Below are 17,290 nucleotides of genomic sequence, written 5' to 3' on the forward strand. Positions count from 1 at the left end.
AAGTCAGCAAAAAAAATGAGATAGTAGCAATTTCAGGACTTACAATAAGGTTAAATTTACTGAAGAGATTTCAAATGCTTGAAGTACCAATTCATTATTATATTCCGCGTATTCAGTACTTAATACCGGCAACCATCTTAAGAAACGTAGTGATAGTTGGGACACTTACAAATGTTGATAAGGTCATTTTGTGGAGCGACCTGTCCGAGCCTGGATAGCTCAGTCGGGAGAGCATCAGACTTTTAATCTGAGGGCCCAGGGTTCTAGTCCCTGTTCAGGCGGCTTGGTTAAAGAAAAGGAATATCAATTGCATACTCTTTTCAGGATCCAATGAATGGGGAGTCCTATTAGAGATGTTTCAAAAAAGTCTTAATCAAGTCATTACATACCCATCTGTCTTCTACATTCTTTGACAAGGGTTAAGAAGACTTACCCAAACTGTATCATGTAGTTTGTTGATTATCTTTTACCCAATTCAATGTTCAAAATGTAAGGTAGTGTCCGATTAACTTGATAAAGTTGGTCAACAGCTGATAGGTCATCTTTTTATTTGTGAATCTCTGATCACCGTGTTGAATCAGGTCGGATCTCTAGTGCAATGGATAGCGGCTTGGAGTCCTAGACGAATGTAGCAAAAGCATTCAAAGGCTTTGTGTTCAAACACCAGCTGGGTCAATTTTATCCCTCCTCTTATTTTATAACTAATTGAAACAGTAACAAGCAATGCCTGCGTCTGCATCACCAGAAACATTTACCAAAATGGCAGTGAAAGAAAGTCTACTTAAACAGAGACTGTTTGCTTTGAAAACATTGCATAATCTATGCCCAAGAGGAAATTCCCAAAGATACTGCTGAAAATGTATGTAATTTAGTAGGTAGTAATAGTATTTGGCACTTTATTGATTTCACAATGTCATTTTAGACACATGATTTCTAAGTCAGCCGAAAATGAGATAGTCCAAATTTCAGGATTTAAAATGGATTACGTGTGCTGCTGAAATTTCAAATGCTTAACACCTTCAATGCTACAGGAGATTTTCCTCCTGTGCTGAATGATCTGTAAATCCATTGTTCATGACGAGCTCAGCTCGTCATAAGCACACGACAAGTGTACTGCACGACGAGCTGAGCTCGTCATGAGCATGGAAGGGGTTAAAACATCAATTTGTTATTAAACTCTACAAATTTGATTGCTAATATATGTAACCATATTAATACACAGAGTGTAGGTCAGTGTACGTCCACATTTGTTTAGCTGATTTTAAGACAGAGTATAGCAGAGCCTGGATAGCTCAGTCGGTAGAGCATCAGACTTTTAATCTGAGGGTCCAGGGTTCAAGTCCCTGTTCAGGCGGGTGCTTCCTTTAAAGAAAAATTACTCTAATTGGATGCTCTTTTTGTGTTCCCCTGCATGACGAATAAGATATTCCATTACTAAAATTGCAAAAACGTCTTTCATGGAGTTGTGAAATGCACATCTGCCTCATATATCATGTGCCATTTGACTAAACTTAAGTCGTACGTAGATTTACCTAAGGTATCATGTAACTTGAGACGGTGAATATAATTTCCCCAATTCAATATTCAAAATAAATCCATGGTTATAGTATCAAATGAACTTTATAAAGCTGATCAACATTATTTCATTTCAGAATATCTCTGCACCTCCTCAGAGCGCATTGGCTCTGTGGCGCAATGGATAGCGCATTGGACTTCTAGGTGAATGTAAAAAAGATATTCAAAGGTTGTGGGTTCGAATCCCACCAGAGTCAGTTTTATCCCTATTTATTTCATAACTGTTTAAAAGAGTAATAAACAGTGCATGCATGCTTCTGCTTCACCAAAAAGGGCAGTGAAAGGAAGTCTATTTTAAATAGATACTATTCAAGTTACGCAATCTTTGCAGAAGAGGAAATTGGCAGCTGTACTTATGAAAATGTAATTTACTCAGAAGTAAGATTTTGGGCCCTTCCTTAATTTTACAATGTCAATAAAAACATATGACTTCTAAGTCAGCAAAAAAAATGAGATAGTAGCAATTTCAGGACTTACAATAAGGTTAAATTTACTGAAGAGATTTCAAATGCTTGAAGTACCAATTCATTATTATATTCCGCGTATTCAGTACTTAATACCGGCAACCATCTTAAGAAACGTAGTGATAGTTGGGACACTTCCAAATGTTGATAAGGTCATTTTGTGGAGCGACCTCTCCGAGCCTGGATAGCTCAGTCGGGAGAGCATCAGACTTTTAATCTGAGGGCCCAGGGTTCAAGTCCCTGTTCAGGCGGCTTGGTTAAAGAAAAGGTATATCAATTGCATACTCTTTTCAGGATCCAATGAATGGGGAGTCCTATTAGAGATGTTTCAAAAAAGTCTTAATCAAGTCATTACATACCCATCTGTCTTCTACATTCTTTGACAAGGGTTAAGAAGACTTACCCAAACTGTATCATGTAGTTTGTTGATTATCTTTTACCCAATTCAATGTTCAAAATGTAAGGTAGTGTCCGATTAACTTGATAAAGTTGGTCAACAGCTGATAGGTCATCTTTTTATTTGTGAATCTCTGATCACCGTGTTGAATCAGGTCGGATCTCTAGTGCAATGGATAGCGGCTTGGAGTCCTAGACGAATGTAGCAAAAGCATTCAAAGGCTTTGTGTTCAAACACCAGCTGGGTCAATTTTATCCCTCCTCTTATTTTATAACTAATTGAAACAGTAACAAGCAATGCCTGCGTCTGCATCACCAGAAACATTTACCAAAATGGCAGTGAAAGAAAGTCTACTTAAACAGAGACTGTTTGCTTTGAAAACATTGCATAATCTATGCCCAAGAGGAAATTCCCAAAGATACTGCTGAAAATGTATGTAATTTAGTAGGTAGTAATAGTATTTGGCACTTTATTGATTTCACAATGTCATTTTAGACACATGATTTCTAAGTCAGCCGAAAATGAGATAGTCCAAATTTCAGGATTTAAAATGGATTACGTGTGCTGCTGAAATTTCAAATGCTTAACACCTTCAATGCTACAGGAGATTTTCCTCCTGTGCTGAATGATCTGTAAATCCATTGTTCATGACGAGCTCAGCTCGTCATAAGCACACGACAAGTGTACTGCACGACGAGCTGAGCTCGTCATGAGCATGGAAGGGGTTAAAACATCAATTTGTTATTAAACTCTACAAATTTGATTGCTAATATATGTAACCATATTAATACACAGAGTGTAGGTCAGTGTACGTCCACATTTGTTTAGCTGATTTTAAGACAGAGTATAGCAGAGCCTGGATAGCTCAGTCGGTAGAGCATCAGACTTTTAATCTGAGGGTCCAGGGTTCAAGTCCCTGTTCAGGCGGGTGCTTCCTTTAAAGAAAAATTACTCTAATTGGATGCTCTTTTTGTGTTCCCCTGCATGACGAATAAGATATTCCATTACTAAAATTGCAAAAACGTCTTTCATGGAGTTGTGAAATGCACATCTGCCTCATATATCATGTGCCATTTGACTAAACTTAAGTCGTACGTAGATTTACCTAAGGTATCATGTAACTTGAGACGGTGAATATAATTTCCCAATTCAATATTCAAAATAAATCCATGGTTATAGTATCAAATGAACTTTATAAAGCTGATCAACATTATTTCATTTCAGAATATCTCTGCACCTCATCAGAGCGTATTGGCTCTGTGGCACAATGGATAGCGCATTGGACTTCTAGGTGAATGAAAAAAAGATATTCAAAGGTTGTGGGTTCGAATCCCACCAGAGTCAGTTTTATCCCTATTTATTTCATAACTGTTTAAAAGAGTAATAAACAGTGCATGCATGCTTCTGCTTCACCAAAAAGGGCAGTGAAAGGAAGTCTATTTTAAATAGATACTATTCAAGTTACGCAATCTTTGCAGAAGAGGAAATTGGCAGCTGTACTTATGAAAATGTAATTTACTCAGAAGTAAGATTTTGGGCCCTTCCTTAATTTTACAATGTCAATAAAAACATATGAATTCTAAGTCAGCAAAAAAAATGAGATAGTAGCAATTTCAGGACTTACAATAAGGTTAAATTTACTGAAGAGATTTCAAATGCTTGAAGTACCAATTCATTATTATATTCCGCGTATTCAGTACTTAATACCGGCAACCATCTTAAGAAACGTAGTGATAGTTGGGACACTTACAAATGTTGATAAGGTCATTTTGTGGAGCGACCTGTCCGAGCCTGGATAGCTCAGTCGGGAGAGCATCAGACTTTTAATCTGAGGGCCCAGGGTTCTAGTCCCTGTTCAGGCGGCTTGGTTAAAGAAAAGGAATATCAATTGCATACTCTTTTCAGGATCCAATGAATGGGGAGTCCTATTAGAGATGTTTCAAAAAAGTCTTAATCAAGTCATTACATACCCATCTGTCTTCTACATTCTTTGACAAGGGTTAAGAAGACTTACCCAAACTGTATCATGTAGTTTGTTGATTATCTTTTACCCAATTCAATGTTCAAAATGTAAGGTAGTGTCCGATTAACTTGATAAAGTTGGTCAACAGCTGATAGGTCATCTTTTTATTTGTGAATCTCTGATCACCGTGTTGAATCAGGTCGGATCTCTAGTGCAATGGATAGCGGCTTGGAGTCCTAGACGAATGTAGCAAAAGCATTCAAAGGCTTTGTGTTCAAACACCAGCTGGGTCAATTTTATCCCTCCTCTTATTTTATAACTAATTGAAACAGTAACAAGCAATGCCTGCGTCTGCATCACCAGAAACATTTACCAAAATGGCAGTGAAAGAAAGTCTACTTAAACAGAGACTGTTTGCTTTGAAAACATTGCATAATCTATGCCCAAGAGGAAATTCCCAAAGATACTGCTGAAAATGTATGTAATTTAGTAGGTAGTAATAGTATTTGGCACTTTATTGATTTCACAATGTCATTTTAGACACATGATTTCTAAGTCAGCCGAAAATGAGATAGTCCAAATTTCAGGATTTAAAATGGATTACGTGTGCTGCTGAAATTTCAAATGCTTAACACCTTCAATGCTACAGGAGATTTTCCTCCTGTGCTGAATGATCTGTAAATCCATTGTTCATGACGAGCTCAGCTCGTCATAAGCACACGACAAGTGTACTGCACGACGAGCTGAGCTCGTCATGAGCATGGAAGGGGTTAAAACATCAATTTGTTATTAAACTCTACAAATTTGATTGCTAATATATGTAACCATATTAATACACAGAGTGTAGGTCAGTGTACGTCCACATTTGTTTAGCTGATTTTAAGACAGAGTATAGCAGAGCCTGGATAGCTCAGTCGGTAGAGCATCAGACTTTTAATCTGAGGGTCCAGGGTTCAAGTCCCTGTTCAGGCGGGTGCTTCCTTTAAAGAAAAATTACTCTAATTGGATGCTCTTTTTGTGTTCCCCTGCATGACGAATAAGATATTCCATTACTAAAATTGCAAAAACGTCTTTCATGGAGTTGTGAAATGCACATCTGCCTCATATATCATGTGCCATTTGACTAAACTTAAGTCGTACGTAGATTTACCTAAGGTATCATGTAACTTGAGACGGTGAATATAATTTCCCAATTCAATATTCAAAATAAATCCATGGTTATAGTATCAAATGAACTTTATAAAGCTGATCAACATTATTTCATTTCAGAATATCTCTGCACCTCATCAGAGCGTATTGGCTCTGTGGCACAATGGATAGCGCATTGGACTTCTAGGTGAATGAAAAAAAGATATTCAAAGGTTGTGGGTTCGAATCCCACCAGAGTCAGTTTTATCCCTATTTATTTCATAACTGTTTAAAAGAGTAATAAACAGTGCATGCATGCTTCTGCTTCACCAAAAAGGGCAGTGAAAGGAAGTCTATTTTAAATAGATACTATTCAAGTTACGCAATCTTTGCAGAAGAGGAAATTGGCAGCTGTACTTATGAAAATGTAATTTACTCAGAAGTAAGATTTTGGGCCCTTCCTTAATTTTACAATGTCAATAAAAACATATGAATTCTAAGTCAGCAAAAAAAATGAGATAGTAGCAATTTCAGGACTTACAATAAGGTTAAATTTACTGAAGAGATTTCAAATGCTTGAAGTACCAATTCATTATTATATTCCGCGTATTCAGTACTTAATACCGGCAACCATCTTAAGAAACGTAGTGATAGTTGGGACACTTACAAATGTTGATAAGGTCATTTTGTGGAGCGACCTGTCCGAGCCTGGATAGCTCAGTCGGGAGAGCATCAGACTTTTAATCTGAGGGCCCAGGGTTCTAGTCCCTGTTCAGGCGGCTTGGTTAAAGAAAAGGAATATCAATTGCATACTCTTTTCAGGATCCAATGAATGGGGAGTCCTATTAGAGATGTTTCAAAAAAGTCTTAATCAAGTCATTACATACCCATCTGTCTTCTACATTCTTTGACAAGGGTTAAGAAGACTTACCCAAACTGTATCATGTAGTTTGTTGATTATCTTTTACCCAATTCAATGTTCAAAATGTAAGGTAGTGTCCGATTAACTTGATAAAGTTGGTCAACAGCTGATAGGTCATCTTTTTATTTGTGAATCTCTGATCACCGTGTTGAATCAGGTCGGATCTCTAGTGCAATGGATAGCGGCTTGGAGTCCTAGACGAATGTAGCAAAAGCATTCAAAGGCTTTGTGTTCAAACACCAGCTGGGTCAATTTTATCCCTCCTCTTATTTTATAACTAATTGAAACAGTAACAAGCAATGCCTGCGTCTGCATCACCAGAAACATTTACCAAAATGGCAGTGAAAGAAAGTCTACTTAAACAGAGACTGTTTGCTTTGAAAACATTGCATAATCTATGCCCAAGAGGAAATTCCCAAAGATACTGCTGAAAATGTATGTAATTTAGTAGGTAGTAATAGTATTTGGCACTTTATTGATTTCACAATGTCATTTTAGACACATGATTTCTAAGTCAGCCGAAAATGAGATAGTCCAAATTTCAGGATTTAAAATGGATTACGTGTGCTGCTGAAATTTCAAATGCTTAACACCTTCAATGCTACAGGAGATTTTCCTCCTGTGCTGAATGATCTGTAAATCCATTGTTCATGACGAGCTCAGCTCGTCATAAGCACACGACAAGTGTACTGCACGACGAGCTGAGCTCGTCATGAGCATGGAAGGGGTTAAAACATCAATTTGTTATTAAACTCTACAAATTTGATTGCTAATATATGTAACCATATTAATACACAGAGTGTAGGTCAGTGTACGTCCACATTTGTTTAGCTGATTTTAAGACAGAGTATAGCAGAGCCTGGATAGCTCAGTCGGTAGAGCATCAGACTTTTAATCTGAGGGTCCAGGGTTCAAGTCCCTGTTCAGGCGGGTGCTTCCTTTAAAGAAAAATTACTCTAATTGGATGCTCTTTTTGTGTTCCCCTGCATGACGAATAAGATATTCCATTACTAAAATTGCAAAAACGTCTTTCATGGAGTTGTGAAATGCACATCTGCCTCATATATCATGTGCCATTTGACTAAACTTAAGTCGTACGTAGATTTACCTAAGGTATCATGTAACTTGAGACGGTGAATATAATTTCCCCAATTCAATATTCAAAATAAATCCATGGTTATAGTATCAAATGAACTTTATAAAGCTGATCAACATTATTTCATTTCAGAATATCTCTGCACCTCCTCAGAGCGCATTGGCTCTGTGGCGCAATGGATAGCGCATTGGACTTCTAGGTGAATGTAAAAAAGATATTCAAAGGTTGTGGGTTCGAATCCCACCAGAGTCAGTTTTATCCCTATTTATTTCATAACTGTTTAAAAGAGTAATAAACAGTGCATGCATGCTTCTGCTTCACCAAAAAGGGCAGTGAAAGGAAGTCTATTTTAAATAGATACTATTCAAGTTACGCAATCTTTGCAGAAGAGGAAATTGGCAGCTGTACTTATGAAAATGTAATTTACTCAGAAGTAAGATTTTGGGCCCTTCCTTAATTTTACAATGTCAATAAAAACATATGACTTCTAAGTCAGCAAAAAAAATGAGATAGTAGCAATTTCAGGACTTACAATAAGGTTAAATTTACTGAAGAGATTTCAAATGCTTGAAGTACCAATTCATTATTATATTCCGCGTATTCAGTACTTAATACCGGCAACCATCTTAAGAAACGTAGTGATAGTTGGGACACTTCCAAATGTTGATAAGGTCATTTTGTGGAGCGACCTCTCCGAGCCTGGATAGCTCAGTCGGGAGAGCATCAGACTTTTAATCTGAGGGCCCAGGGTTCAAGTCCCTGTTCAGGCGGCTTGGTTAAAGAAAAGGTATATCAATTGCATACTCTTTTCAGGATCCAATGAATGGGGAGTCCTATTAGAGATGTTTCAAAAAAGTCTTAATCAAGTCATTACATACCCATCTGTCTTCTACATTCTTTGACAAGGGTTAAGAAGACTTACCCAAACTGTATCATGTAGTTTGTTGATTATCTTTTACCCAATTCAATGTTCAAAATGTAAGGTAGTGTCCGATTAACTTGATAAAGTTGGTCAACAGCTGATAGGTCATCTTTTTATTTGTGAATCTCTGATCACCGTGTTGAATCAGGTCGGATCTCTAGTGCAATGGATAGCGGCTTGGAGTCCTAGACGAATGTAGCAAAAGCATTCAAAGGCTTTGTGTTCAAACACCAGCTGGGTCAATTTTATCCCTCCTCTTATTTTATAACTAATTGAAACAGTAACAAGCAATGCCTGCGTCTGCATCACCAGAAACATTTACCAAAATGGCAGTGAAAGAAAGTCTACTTAAACAGAGACTGTTTGCTTTGAAAACATTGCATAATCTATGCCCAAGAGGAAATTCCCAAAGAAACTGCTGAAAATGTATGTAATTTAGTAGGTAGTAATAGTATTTGGCACTTTATTGATTTCACAAGGTCATTTTAGACACATGATTTCTAAGTCAGCCGAAAATGAGATAGTCCAAATTTCAGGATTTAAAATGGATTACGTGTGCTGCTGAAATTTCAAATGCTTAACACCTTCAATGCTACAGGAGATTTTCCTCCTGTGCTGAATGATCTGTAAATCCATTGTTCATGACGAGCTCAGCTCGTCATAAGCACACGACAAGTGTACTGCACGATGGGCTGAGCTAGTCATGAGCATGGAAGGGGTTAAAACATCAATTTGTTATTAAACTCTACAAATTTGATTGCTAATGTATGTAACCATATTAATACACAGAGTGTAGGTCAGTGTACGTCCACATTTGTTTAGCTGATTTTAAGACAGAGTATAGCAGAGCCTGGATAGCTCAGTCGGTAGAGCATCAGACTTTTAATCTGAGGAACCAGGGTTCAAGTCCCTGTTCAGGCGGGTGCTTCCTTTAAAGAAAAATTACTCTAATTGGATGCTCTTTTTGTGTTCCCCTGCATGACGATTAAGATATTCCATTACTAAAATTGCAAAAACGTCTTTCATGGAGTTGTGAAATGCACATCTGCCTCATATATCATGTGCCATTTGACTAAACTTAAGTCGTACGTAGATTTACCTAAGGTATCATGTAACTTGAGACGGTGAATATAATTTCCCAATTCAATATTCAAAATAAATCCATGGTTATAGTATCAAATGAACTTTATAAAGCTGATCAACATTATTTCATTTCAGAATATCTCTGCACCTCATCAGAGCGTATTGGCTCTGTGGCGCAATGGATAGCGCATTGGACTTCTAGGTGAATGAAAAAAAGATATTCAAAGGTTGTGGGTTCGAATCCCACCAGAGTCAGTTTTATCCCTATTTATTTCATAACTGTTTAAAAGAGTAATAAACAGTGCATGCATGCTTCTGCTTCACCAAAAAGGGCAGTGAAAGGAAGTCTATTTTAAATAGATACTATTCAAGTTACGCAATCTTTGCAGAAGAGGAAATTGGCAGCTGTACTTATGAAAATGTAATTTACTCAGAAGTAAGATTTTGGGCCCTTCCTTAATTTTACAATGTCAATAAAAACATATGAATTCTAAGTCAGCAAAAAAAATGAGATAGTAGCAATTTCAGGACTTACAATAAGGTTAAATTTACTGAAGAGATTTCAAATGCTTGAAGTACCAATTCATTATTATATTCCGCGTATTCAGTACTTAATACCGGCAACCATCTTAAGAAACGTAGTGATAGTTGGGACACTTCCAAATGTTGATAAGGTCATTTTGTGGAGCGACCTGTCCGAGCCTGGATAGCTCAGTCGGGAGAGCATCAGACTTTTAATCTGAGGGCCCAGGGTTCTAGTCCCTGTTCAGGCGGCTTGGTTAAAGAAAAGGTATATCAATTGCATACTCTTTTCAGGATCCAATGAATGGGGAGTCCTATTAGAGATGTTTCAAAAAAGTCTTAATCAAGTCATTACATACCCATTTGTCTTCTACATTCTTTGACAAGGGTTAAGAAGACTTACCCAAACTGTATCATGTAGTTTGTTTATTATCTTTTACCCAATTCAATGTTCAAAATGTAAGGTAGTGTCCGATTAACTTGATAAAGTTGGTCAACAGCTGATATGTCATCTTTTTATTTGTGAATCTCTGATCACCGTGTTGAATCAGGTCGGATCTCTAGTGCAATGGATAGCGGCTTGGAGTCCTAGACGAATGTAGCAAAAGCATTCAAAGGCTTTGTGTTCAAACACCAGCTGGGTCAATTTTATCCCTCCTCTTATTTTATAACTAATTGAAACAGTAACAAGCAATGCCTGCGTCTGCATCACCAGAAACATTTACCAAAATGGCAGTGAAAGAAAGTCTACTTAAACAGAGACTGTTTGCTTTGAAAACATTGCATAATCTATGCCCAAGAGGAAATTCCCAAAGATACTGCTGAAAATGTATGTAATTTAGTAGGTAGTAATAGTATTTGGCACTTTATTGATTTCACAATGTCATTTTAGACACATGATTTCTAAGTCAGCCGAAAATGAGATAGTCCAAATTTCAGGATTTAAAATGGATTACGTGTGCTGCTGAAATTTCAAATGCTTAACACCTTCAATGCTACAGGAGATTTTCCTCCTGTGCTGAATGATCTGTAAATCCATTGTTCATGACGAGCTCAGCTCGTCATAAGCACACGACAAGTGTACTGCACGACGAGCTGAGCTCGTCATGAGCATGGAAGGGGTTAAAACATCAATTTGTTATTAAACTCTACAAATTTGATTGCTAATATATGTAACCATATTAATACACAGAGTGTAGGTCAGTGTACGTCCACATTTGTTTAGCTGATTTTAAGACAGAGTATAGCAGAGCCTGGATAGCTCAGTCGGTAGAGCATCAGACTTTTAATCTGAGGGTCCAGGGTTCAAGTCCCTGTTCAGGCGGGTGCTTCCTTTAAAGAAAAATTACTCTAATTGGATGCTCTTTTTGTGTTCCCCTGCATGACGAATAAGATATTCCATTACTAAAATTGCAAAAACGTCTTTCATGGAGTTGTGAAATGCACATCTGCCTCATATATCATGTGCCATTTGACTAAACTTAAGTCGTACGTAGATTTACCTAAGGTATCATGTAACTTGAGACGGTGAATATAATTTCCCCAATTCAATATTCAAAATAAATCCATGGTTATAGTATCAAATGAACTTTATAAAGCTGATCAACATTATTTCATTTCAGAATATCTCTGCACCTCCTCAGAGCGCATTGGCTCTGTGGCGCAATGGATAGCGCATTGGACTTCTAGGTGAATGTAAAAAAGATATTCAAAGGTTGTGGGTTCGAATCCCACCAGAGTCAGTTTTATCCCTATTTATTTCATAACTGTTTAAAAGAGTAATAAACAGTGCATGCATGCTTCTGCTTCACCAAAAAGGGCAGTGAAAGGAAGTCTATTTTAAATAGATACTATTCAAGTTACGCAATCTTTGCAGAAGAGGAAATTGGCAGCTGTACTTATGAAAATGTAATTTACTCAGAAGTAAGATTTTGGGCCCTTCCTTAATTTTACAATGTCAATAAAAACATATGACTTCTAAGTCAGCAAAAAAAATGAGATAGTAGCAATTTCAGGACTTACAATAAGGTTAAATTTACTGAAGAGATTTCAAATGCTTGAAGTACCAATTCATTATTATATTCCGCGTATTCAGTACTTAATACCGGCAACCATCTTAAGAAACGTAGTGATAGTTGGGACACTTCCAAATGTTGATAAGGTCATTTTGTGGAGCAACCTCTCCGAGCCTGGATAGCTCAGTCGGGAGAGCATCAGACTTTTAATCTGAGGGCCCAGGGTTCAAGTCCCTGTTCAGGCGGCTTGGTTAAAGAAAAGGTATATCAATTGCATACTCTTTTCAGGATCCAATGAATGGGGAGTCCTATTAGAGATGTTTCAAAAAAGTCTTAATCAAGTCATTACATACCCATCTGTCTTCTACATTCTTTGACAAGGGTTAAGAAGACTTACCCAAACTGTATCATGTAGTTTGACATGTTGATTATCTTTTACCCAATTCAATGTTCAAAATGTAAGGTAGTGTCCGATTAACTTGATAAAGTTGGTCAACAGCTGATAGGTCATCTTTTTATTTGTGAATCTCTGATCACCGTGTTGAATCAGGTCGGATCTCTAGTGCAATGGATAGCGGCTTGGAGTCCTAGACGAATGTAGCAAAAGCATTCAAAGGCTTTGTGTTCAAACACCAGCTGGGTCAATTTTATCCCTCCTCTTATTTTATAACTAATTGAAACAGTAACAAGCAATGCCTGCGTCTGCATCACCAGAAACATTTACCAACATGGCAGTGAAAGAAAGTCTACTTAAACAGAGACTGATTGCTTTGAAAACATTGCATAATCTATGCCCAAGAGGAAATTCCCAAAGATACTGCTGAAAATGTAATTTAGTAGGTAGTAATAGTATTTGGCACTTTATTGATTTCACAATGTCATTTTAGACACATGATTTCTAAGTCAGCCGAAAATGAGATAGTCCAAATTTCAGGATTTAAAATGGATTACGTGTGCTGCTGAAATTTCAAATGCTTAACACCTTCAATGCTACAGGAGATTTTCCTCCTGTGCTGAATGATCTGTAAATCCATTGTTCATGACGAGCTCAGCTCGTCATAAGCACACGACAAGTGTACTGCACGATGAGCTCAGCTCGTCATGAGCATGGAAGGGGTTAAAACATCAATTTGTTATTAAACTCTACAAATTTGATTGCTAATATATGTAACCATATTAATACACAGAGTGTAGGTCAGTGTACGTCCACATTTGTTTAGCTGATTTTAAGACACAGTATAGCAGAGCCTGGATAGCTCAGTCGGTAGAGCATCAGACTTTTAATCTGAGGTTCCAGGGTTCAAGTCCCTGTTCAGGCAGGTGCTTCCTTTAAAGAAAAATTACTCAAAATTGGATGCTCTTTTTGTGTTCCCCTGCATGACGAATAAGATATTCCATTACTAAAATTGCAAAAACGTCTTTCATGGAGTTGTGAAATGCACATCTGCCTCATATATCATGTGCCATTTGACTAAACTTAAGTCGTACGTAGATTTACCTAAGGTATCATGTAACTTGAGACGGTGAATATAATTTCCCCAATTCAGTATTCAAAATAAATCCATGGTTATAGTATCAAATGAACTTTATAAAGCTGATCAACATTATTTCATTTCAGAATATCTCTGCACCTCATCAGAGCGTATTGGCTCTGTGGCGCAATGGATAGCGCATTGGACTTCTAGGTGAATGTAAAAAAGATATTCAAAGGTTGTGGGTTCGAATCCCACCAGAGTCAGTTTTATCCCTATTTATTTCATTACTGTTTAAAAGAGTAATAAACAGTGCATGCATGCTTCTGCTTCACCAAAAAGGGCAGTGAAGGGAAGTCTATTTTAAATAGATACTATTCAAGTTACGCAATCTTTGCAGAAGAGGAAATTGGCAGCTGTACTTATGAAAATGTAATTTACTCAGAAGTAAGATTTTGGGCCCTTCCTTAATTTTACAATGTCAATAAAAACATATGAATTCTAAGTCAGCAAAAAAAATGAGATAGTAGCAATTTCAGGACTTACAATAAGGTTAAATTTACTGAAGAGATTTCAAATGCTTGAAGTACCAATTCATTATTATATTCCGCGTATTCAGTACTTAATACCGGCAACCATCTTAAGAAACGTAGTGATAGTTGGGACACTTCCAAATGTTGATAAGGTCATTTTGTGGAGCGCCCTCTCCGAGCCTGGATAGCTCAGTCGGGAGAGCATCAGACTTTTAATCTGAGGGCCCAGGGTTCAAGTCCCTGTTCAGGCGGCTTGGTTAAAGAAAAGGTATATCAATTGCATACTCTTTTCAGGATCCAATGAATGGGGAGTCCTATTAGAGATGTTTCAAAAAAGTCTTAATCAAGTCATTACATACCCATCTGTCTTCTACATTCTTTGACAAGGGTTAAGAAGACTTACCCAAACTGTATCATGTAGTTTGTTGATTATCTTTTACCCAATTCAATGTTCAAAATGTAAGGTAGTGTCCGATTAACTTGATAAAGTTGGTCAACAGCTGATAGGTCATCTTTTTATTTGTGAATCTCTGATCACCGTGTTGAATCAGGTCGGATCTCTAGTGCAATGGATAGCGGCTTGGAGTCCTAGACGAATGTAGCAAAAGCATTCAAAGGCTTTGTGTTCAAACACCAGCTGGGTCAATTTTATCCCTCCTCCTATTTTATAACTAATTGAAACAGTAACAAGCAATGCCTGCGTCTGCATCACCAGAAACATTTACCAAAATGGCAGTGAAAGAAAGTCTACTTAAACAGAGACTGTTTGCTTTGAAAACATTGCATAATCTATGCCCAAGAGGAAATTCCCAAAGATACTGCTGAAAATGTAATTTAGTAGGTAGTAATAGTATTTGGCACTTTATTGATTTCACAAGGTCATTTTAGACACATGATTTCTAAGTCAGCCGAAAATGAGATAGTCCAAATTTCAGGATTTAAAATGGATTACGTGTGCTGCTGAAATTTCAAATGCTTAACACCTTCAATGCTACAGGAGATTTTCCTCCTGTGCTGAATGATCTGTAAATCCATTGTTCATGACGAGCTCAGCTCGTCATAAGCACACGACAAGTGTACTGCACGACGAGCTGAGCTCGTCATGAGCATGGAAGGGGTTAAAACATCAATTTGTTATTAAACTCTACAAATTTGATTGCTAATATATGTAACCATATTAATACACAGAGTGTAGGTCAGTGTACGTCCACATTTGTTTAGCTGATTTTAAGACAGAGTATAGCAGAGCCTGGATAGCTCAGTCGGTAGAGCATCAGACTTTTAATCTGAGGGTCCAGGGTTCAAGTCCCTGTTCAGGCGGGTGCTTCCTTTAAAGAAAAATTACTCTAATTGGATGCTCTTTTTGTGTTCCCCTGCATGACGAATAAGATATTCCATTACTAAAATTGCAAAAACGTCTTTCATGGAGTTGTGAAATGCACATCTGCCTCATATATCATGTGCCATTTGACTAAACTTAAGTCGTACGTAGATTTACCTAAGGTATCATGTAACTTGAGACGGTGAATATAATTTCCCAATTCAATATTCAAAATAAATCCATGGTTATAGTATCAAATGAACTTTATAAAGCTGATCAACATTATTTCATTTCAGAATATCTCTGCACCTCATCAGAGCGTATTGGCTCTGTGGCGCAATGGATAGCGCATTGGACTTCTAGGTGAATGAAAAAAAGATATTCAAAGGTTGTGGGTTCGAATCCCACCAGAGTCAGTTTTATCCCTATTTATTTCATAACTGTTTAAAAGAGTAATAAACAGTGCATGCATGCTTCTGCTTCACCAAAAAGGGCAGTGAAAGGAAGTCTATTTTAAATAGATACTATTCAAGTTACGCAATCTTTGCAGAAGAGGAAATTGGCAGCTGTACTTATGAAAATGTAATTTACTCAGAAGTAAGATTTTGGGCCCTTCCTTAATTTTACAATGTCAATAAAAACATATGAATTCTAAGTCAGCAAAAAAAATGAGATAGTAGCAATTTCAGGACTTACAATAAGGTTAAATTTACTGAAGAGATTTCAAATGCTTGAAGTACCAATTCATTATTATATTCCGCGTATTCAGTACTTAATACCGGCAACCATCTTAAGAAACGTAGTGATAGTTGGGACACTTCCAAATGTTGATAAGGTCATTTTGTGGAGCGACCTGTCTGAGCCTGGATAGCTCAGTCGGGAGAGCATCAGACTTTTAATCTGAGGGCCCAGGGTTCTAGTCCCTGTTCAGGCGGCTTGGTTAAAGAAAAGGTATATCAATTGCATACTCTTTTCAGGATCCAATGAATGGGGAGTCCTATTAGAGATGTTTCAAAAAAGTCTTAATCAAGTCATTACATACCCATCTGTCTTCTACATTCTTTGACAAGGGTTAAGAAGACTTACCCAAACTGTATCATGTAGTTTGTTGATTATCTTTTACCCAATTCAATGTTCAAAATGTAAGGTAGTGTCCGATTAACTTGATAAAGTTGGTCAACAGCTGATAGGTCATCTTTTTATTTGTGAATCTCTGATCACCGTGTTGAATCAGGTCGGATCTCTAGTGCAATGGATAGCGGCTTGGAGTCCTAGACGAATGTAGCAAAAGCATTCAAAGGCTTTGTGTTCAAACACCAGCTGGGTCAATTTTATCCCTCCTCTTATTTTATAACTAATTGAAACAGTAACAAGCAATGCCTGCGTCTGCATCACCAGAAACATTTACCAAAATGGCAGTGAAAGAAAGTCTACTTAAACAGAGACTGTTTGCTTTGAAAACATTGCATAATCTATGCCCAAGAGGAAATTCCCAAAGAAACTGCTGAAAATGTATGTAATTTAGTAGGTAGTAATAGTATTTGGCACTTTATTGATTTCACAAGGTCATTTTAGACACATGATTTCTAAGTCAGCCGAAAATGAGATAGTCCAAATTTCAGGATTTAAAATGGATTACGTGTGCTGCTGAAATTTCAAATGCTTAACACCTTCAATGCTACAGGAGATTTTCCTCCTGTGCTGAATGATCTGTAAATCCATTGTTCATGACGAGCTCAGCTCGTCATAAGCACACGACAAGTGTACTGCACGATGGGCTGAGCTAGTCATGAGCATGGAAGGGGTTAAAACATCAATTTGTTATTAAACTCTACAAATTTGATTGCTAATGTATGTAACCATATTAATACACAGAG

General features: G+C 37.3%; 15 non-coding genes across 15 annotated transcripts; all 15 read left to right on the forward strand.

The window, feature by feature from the left end:
* The first annotated feature begins 1,281 nt into the window (after positions 1 to 1,281).
* Positions 1,282 to 1,354, forward strand: TRNAK-UUU (transfer RNA lysine (anticodon UUU)). The gene has a single exon. It is a non-coding gene; the product is annotated as a tRNA-Lys (tRNA).
* A 327-nt stretch (positions 1,355 to 1,681) lies between these two features.
* TRNAR-UCU (transfer RNA arginine (anticodon UCU)) lies at positions 1,682 to 1,772 on the forward strand. The gene is given in 2 exon segments: positions 1,682 to 1,718; positions 1,737 to 1,772. It is a non-coding gene; the product is annotated as a tRNA-Arg (tRNA).
* Positions 1,773 to 3,290: 1,518 nt separating this feature from the next.
* Positions 3,291 to 3,363, forward strand: TRNAK-UUU (transfer RNA lysine (anticodon UUU)). The gene has a single exon. It is a non-coding gene; the product is annotated as a tRNA-Lys (tRNA).
* Positions 3,364 to 3,689: 326 nt separating this feature from the next.
* TRNAR-UCU (transfer RNA arginine (anticodon UCU)) lies at positions 3,690 to 3,780 on the forward strand. The gene is given in 2 exon segments: positions 3,690 to 3,726; positions 3,745 to 3,780. It is a non-coding gene; the product is annotated as a tRNA-Arg (tRNA).
* A 1,518-nt stretch (positions 3,781 to 5,298) lies between these two features.
* Positions 5,299 to 5,371, forward strand: TRNAK-UUU (transfer RNA lysine (anticodon UUU)). Its single transcript has one exon. It is a non-coding gene; the product is annotated as a tRNA-Lys (tRNA).
* A 326-nt stretch (positions 5,372 to 5,697) lies between these two features.
* On the forward strand, positions 5,698 to 5,788 carry TRNAR-UCU (transfer RNA arginine (anticodon UCU)). Its single transcript is given in 2 exon segments — positions 5,698 to 5,734; positions 5,753 to 5,788. It is a non-coding gene; the product is annotated as a tRNA-Arg (tRNA).
* Positions 5,789 to 7,306: 1,518 nt separating this feature from the next.
* TRNAK-UUU (transfer RNA lysine (anticodon UUU)) lies at positions 7,307 to 7,379 on the forward strand. Its single transcript has one exon. It is a non-coding gene; the product is annotated as a tRNA-Lys (tRNA).
* A 327-nt stretch (positions 7,380 to 7,706) lies between these two features.
* Positions 7,707 to 7,797, forward strand: TRNAR-UCU (transfer RNA arginine (anticodon UCU)). The gene is given in 2 exon segments: positions 7,707 to 7,743; positions 7,762 to 7,797. It is a non-coding gene; the product is annotated as a tRNA-Arg (tRNA).
* A 1,518-nt stretch (positions 7,798 to 9,315) lies between these two features.
* TRNAK-UUU (transfer RNA lysine (anticodon UUU)) lies at positions 9,316 to 9,388 on the forward strand. Its single transcript has one exon. It is a non-coding gene; the product is annotated as a tRNA-Lys (tRNA).
* Positions 9,389 to 9,714: 326 nt separating this feature from the next.
* TRNAR-UCU (transfer RNA arginine (anticodon UCU)) lies at positions 9,715 to 9,805 on the forward strand. Its single transcript is given in 2 exon segments — positions 9,715 to 9,751; positions 9,770 to 9,805. It is a non-coding gene; the product is annotated as a tRNA-Arg (tRNA).
* A 1,518-nt stretch (positions 9,806 to 11,323) lies between these two features.
* Positions 11,324 to 11,396, forward strand: TRNAK-UUU (transfer RNA lysine (anticodon UUU)). The gene has a single exon. It is a non-coding gene; the product is annotated as a tRNA-Lys (tRNA).
* Positions 11,397 to 11,723: 327 nt separating this feature from the next.
* TRNAR-UCU (transfer RNA arginine (anticodon UCU)) lies at positions 11,724 to 11,814 on the forward strand. Its single transcript is given in 2 exon segments — positions 11,724 to 11,760; positions 11,779 to 11,814. It is a non-coding gene; the product is annotated as a tRNA-Arg (tRNA).
* A 1,920-nt stretch (positions 11,815 to 13,734) lies between these two features.
* Positions 13,735 to 13,825, forward strand: TRNAR-UCU (transfer RNA arginine (anticodon UCU)). The gene is given in 2 exon segments: positions 13,735 to 13,771; positions 13,790 to 13,825. It is a non-coding gene; the product is annotated as a tRNA-Arg (tRNA).
* A 1,514-nt stretch (positions 13,826 to 15,339) lies between these two features.
* Positions 15,340 to 15,412, forward strand: TRNAK-UUU (transfer RNA lysine (anticodon UUU)). The gene has a single exon. It is a non-coding gene; the product is annotated as a tRNA-Lys (tRNA).
* A 326-nt stretch (positions 15,413 to 15,738) lies between these two features.
* Positions 15,739 to 15,829, forward strand: TRNAR-UCU (transfer RNA arginine (anticodon UCU)). The gene is given in 2 exon segments: positions 15,739 to 15,775; positions 15,794 to 15,829. It is a non-coding gene; the product is annotated as a tRNA-Arg (tRNA).
* The last annotated feature ends 1,461 nt before the right edge of the window (positions 15,830 to 17,290 follow it).

Source organism: Lissotriton helveticus, chromosome 1_1, assembly GCF_964261635.1.
Source record: "Lissotriton helveticus chromosome 1_1, aLisHel1.1, whole genome shotgun sequence".
Classification (NCBI taxonomy): domain Eukaryota; kingdom Metazoa; phylum Chordata; class Amphibia; order Caudata; family Salamandridae; genus Lissotriton; species Lissotriton helveticus.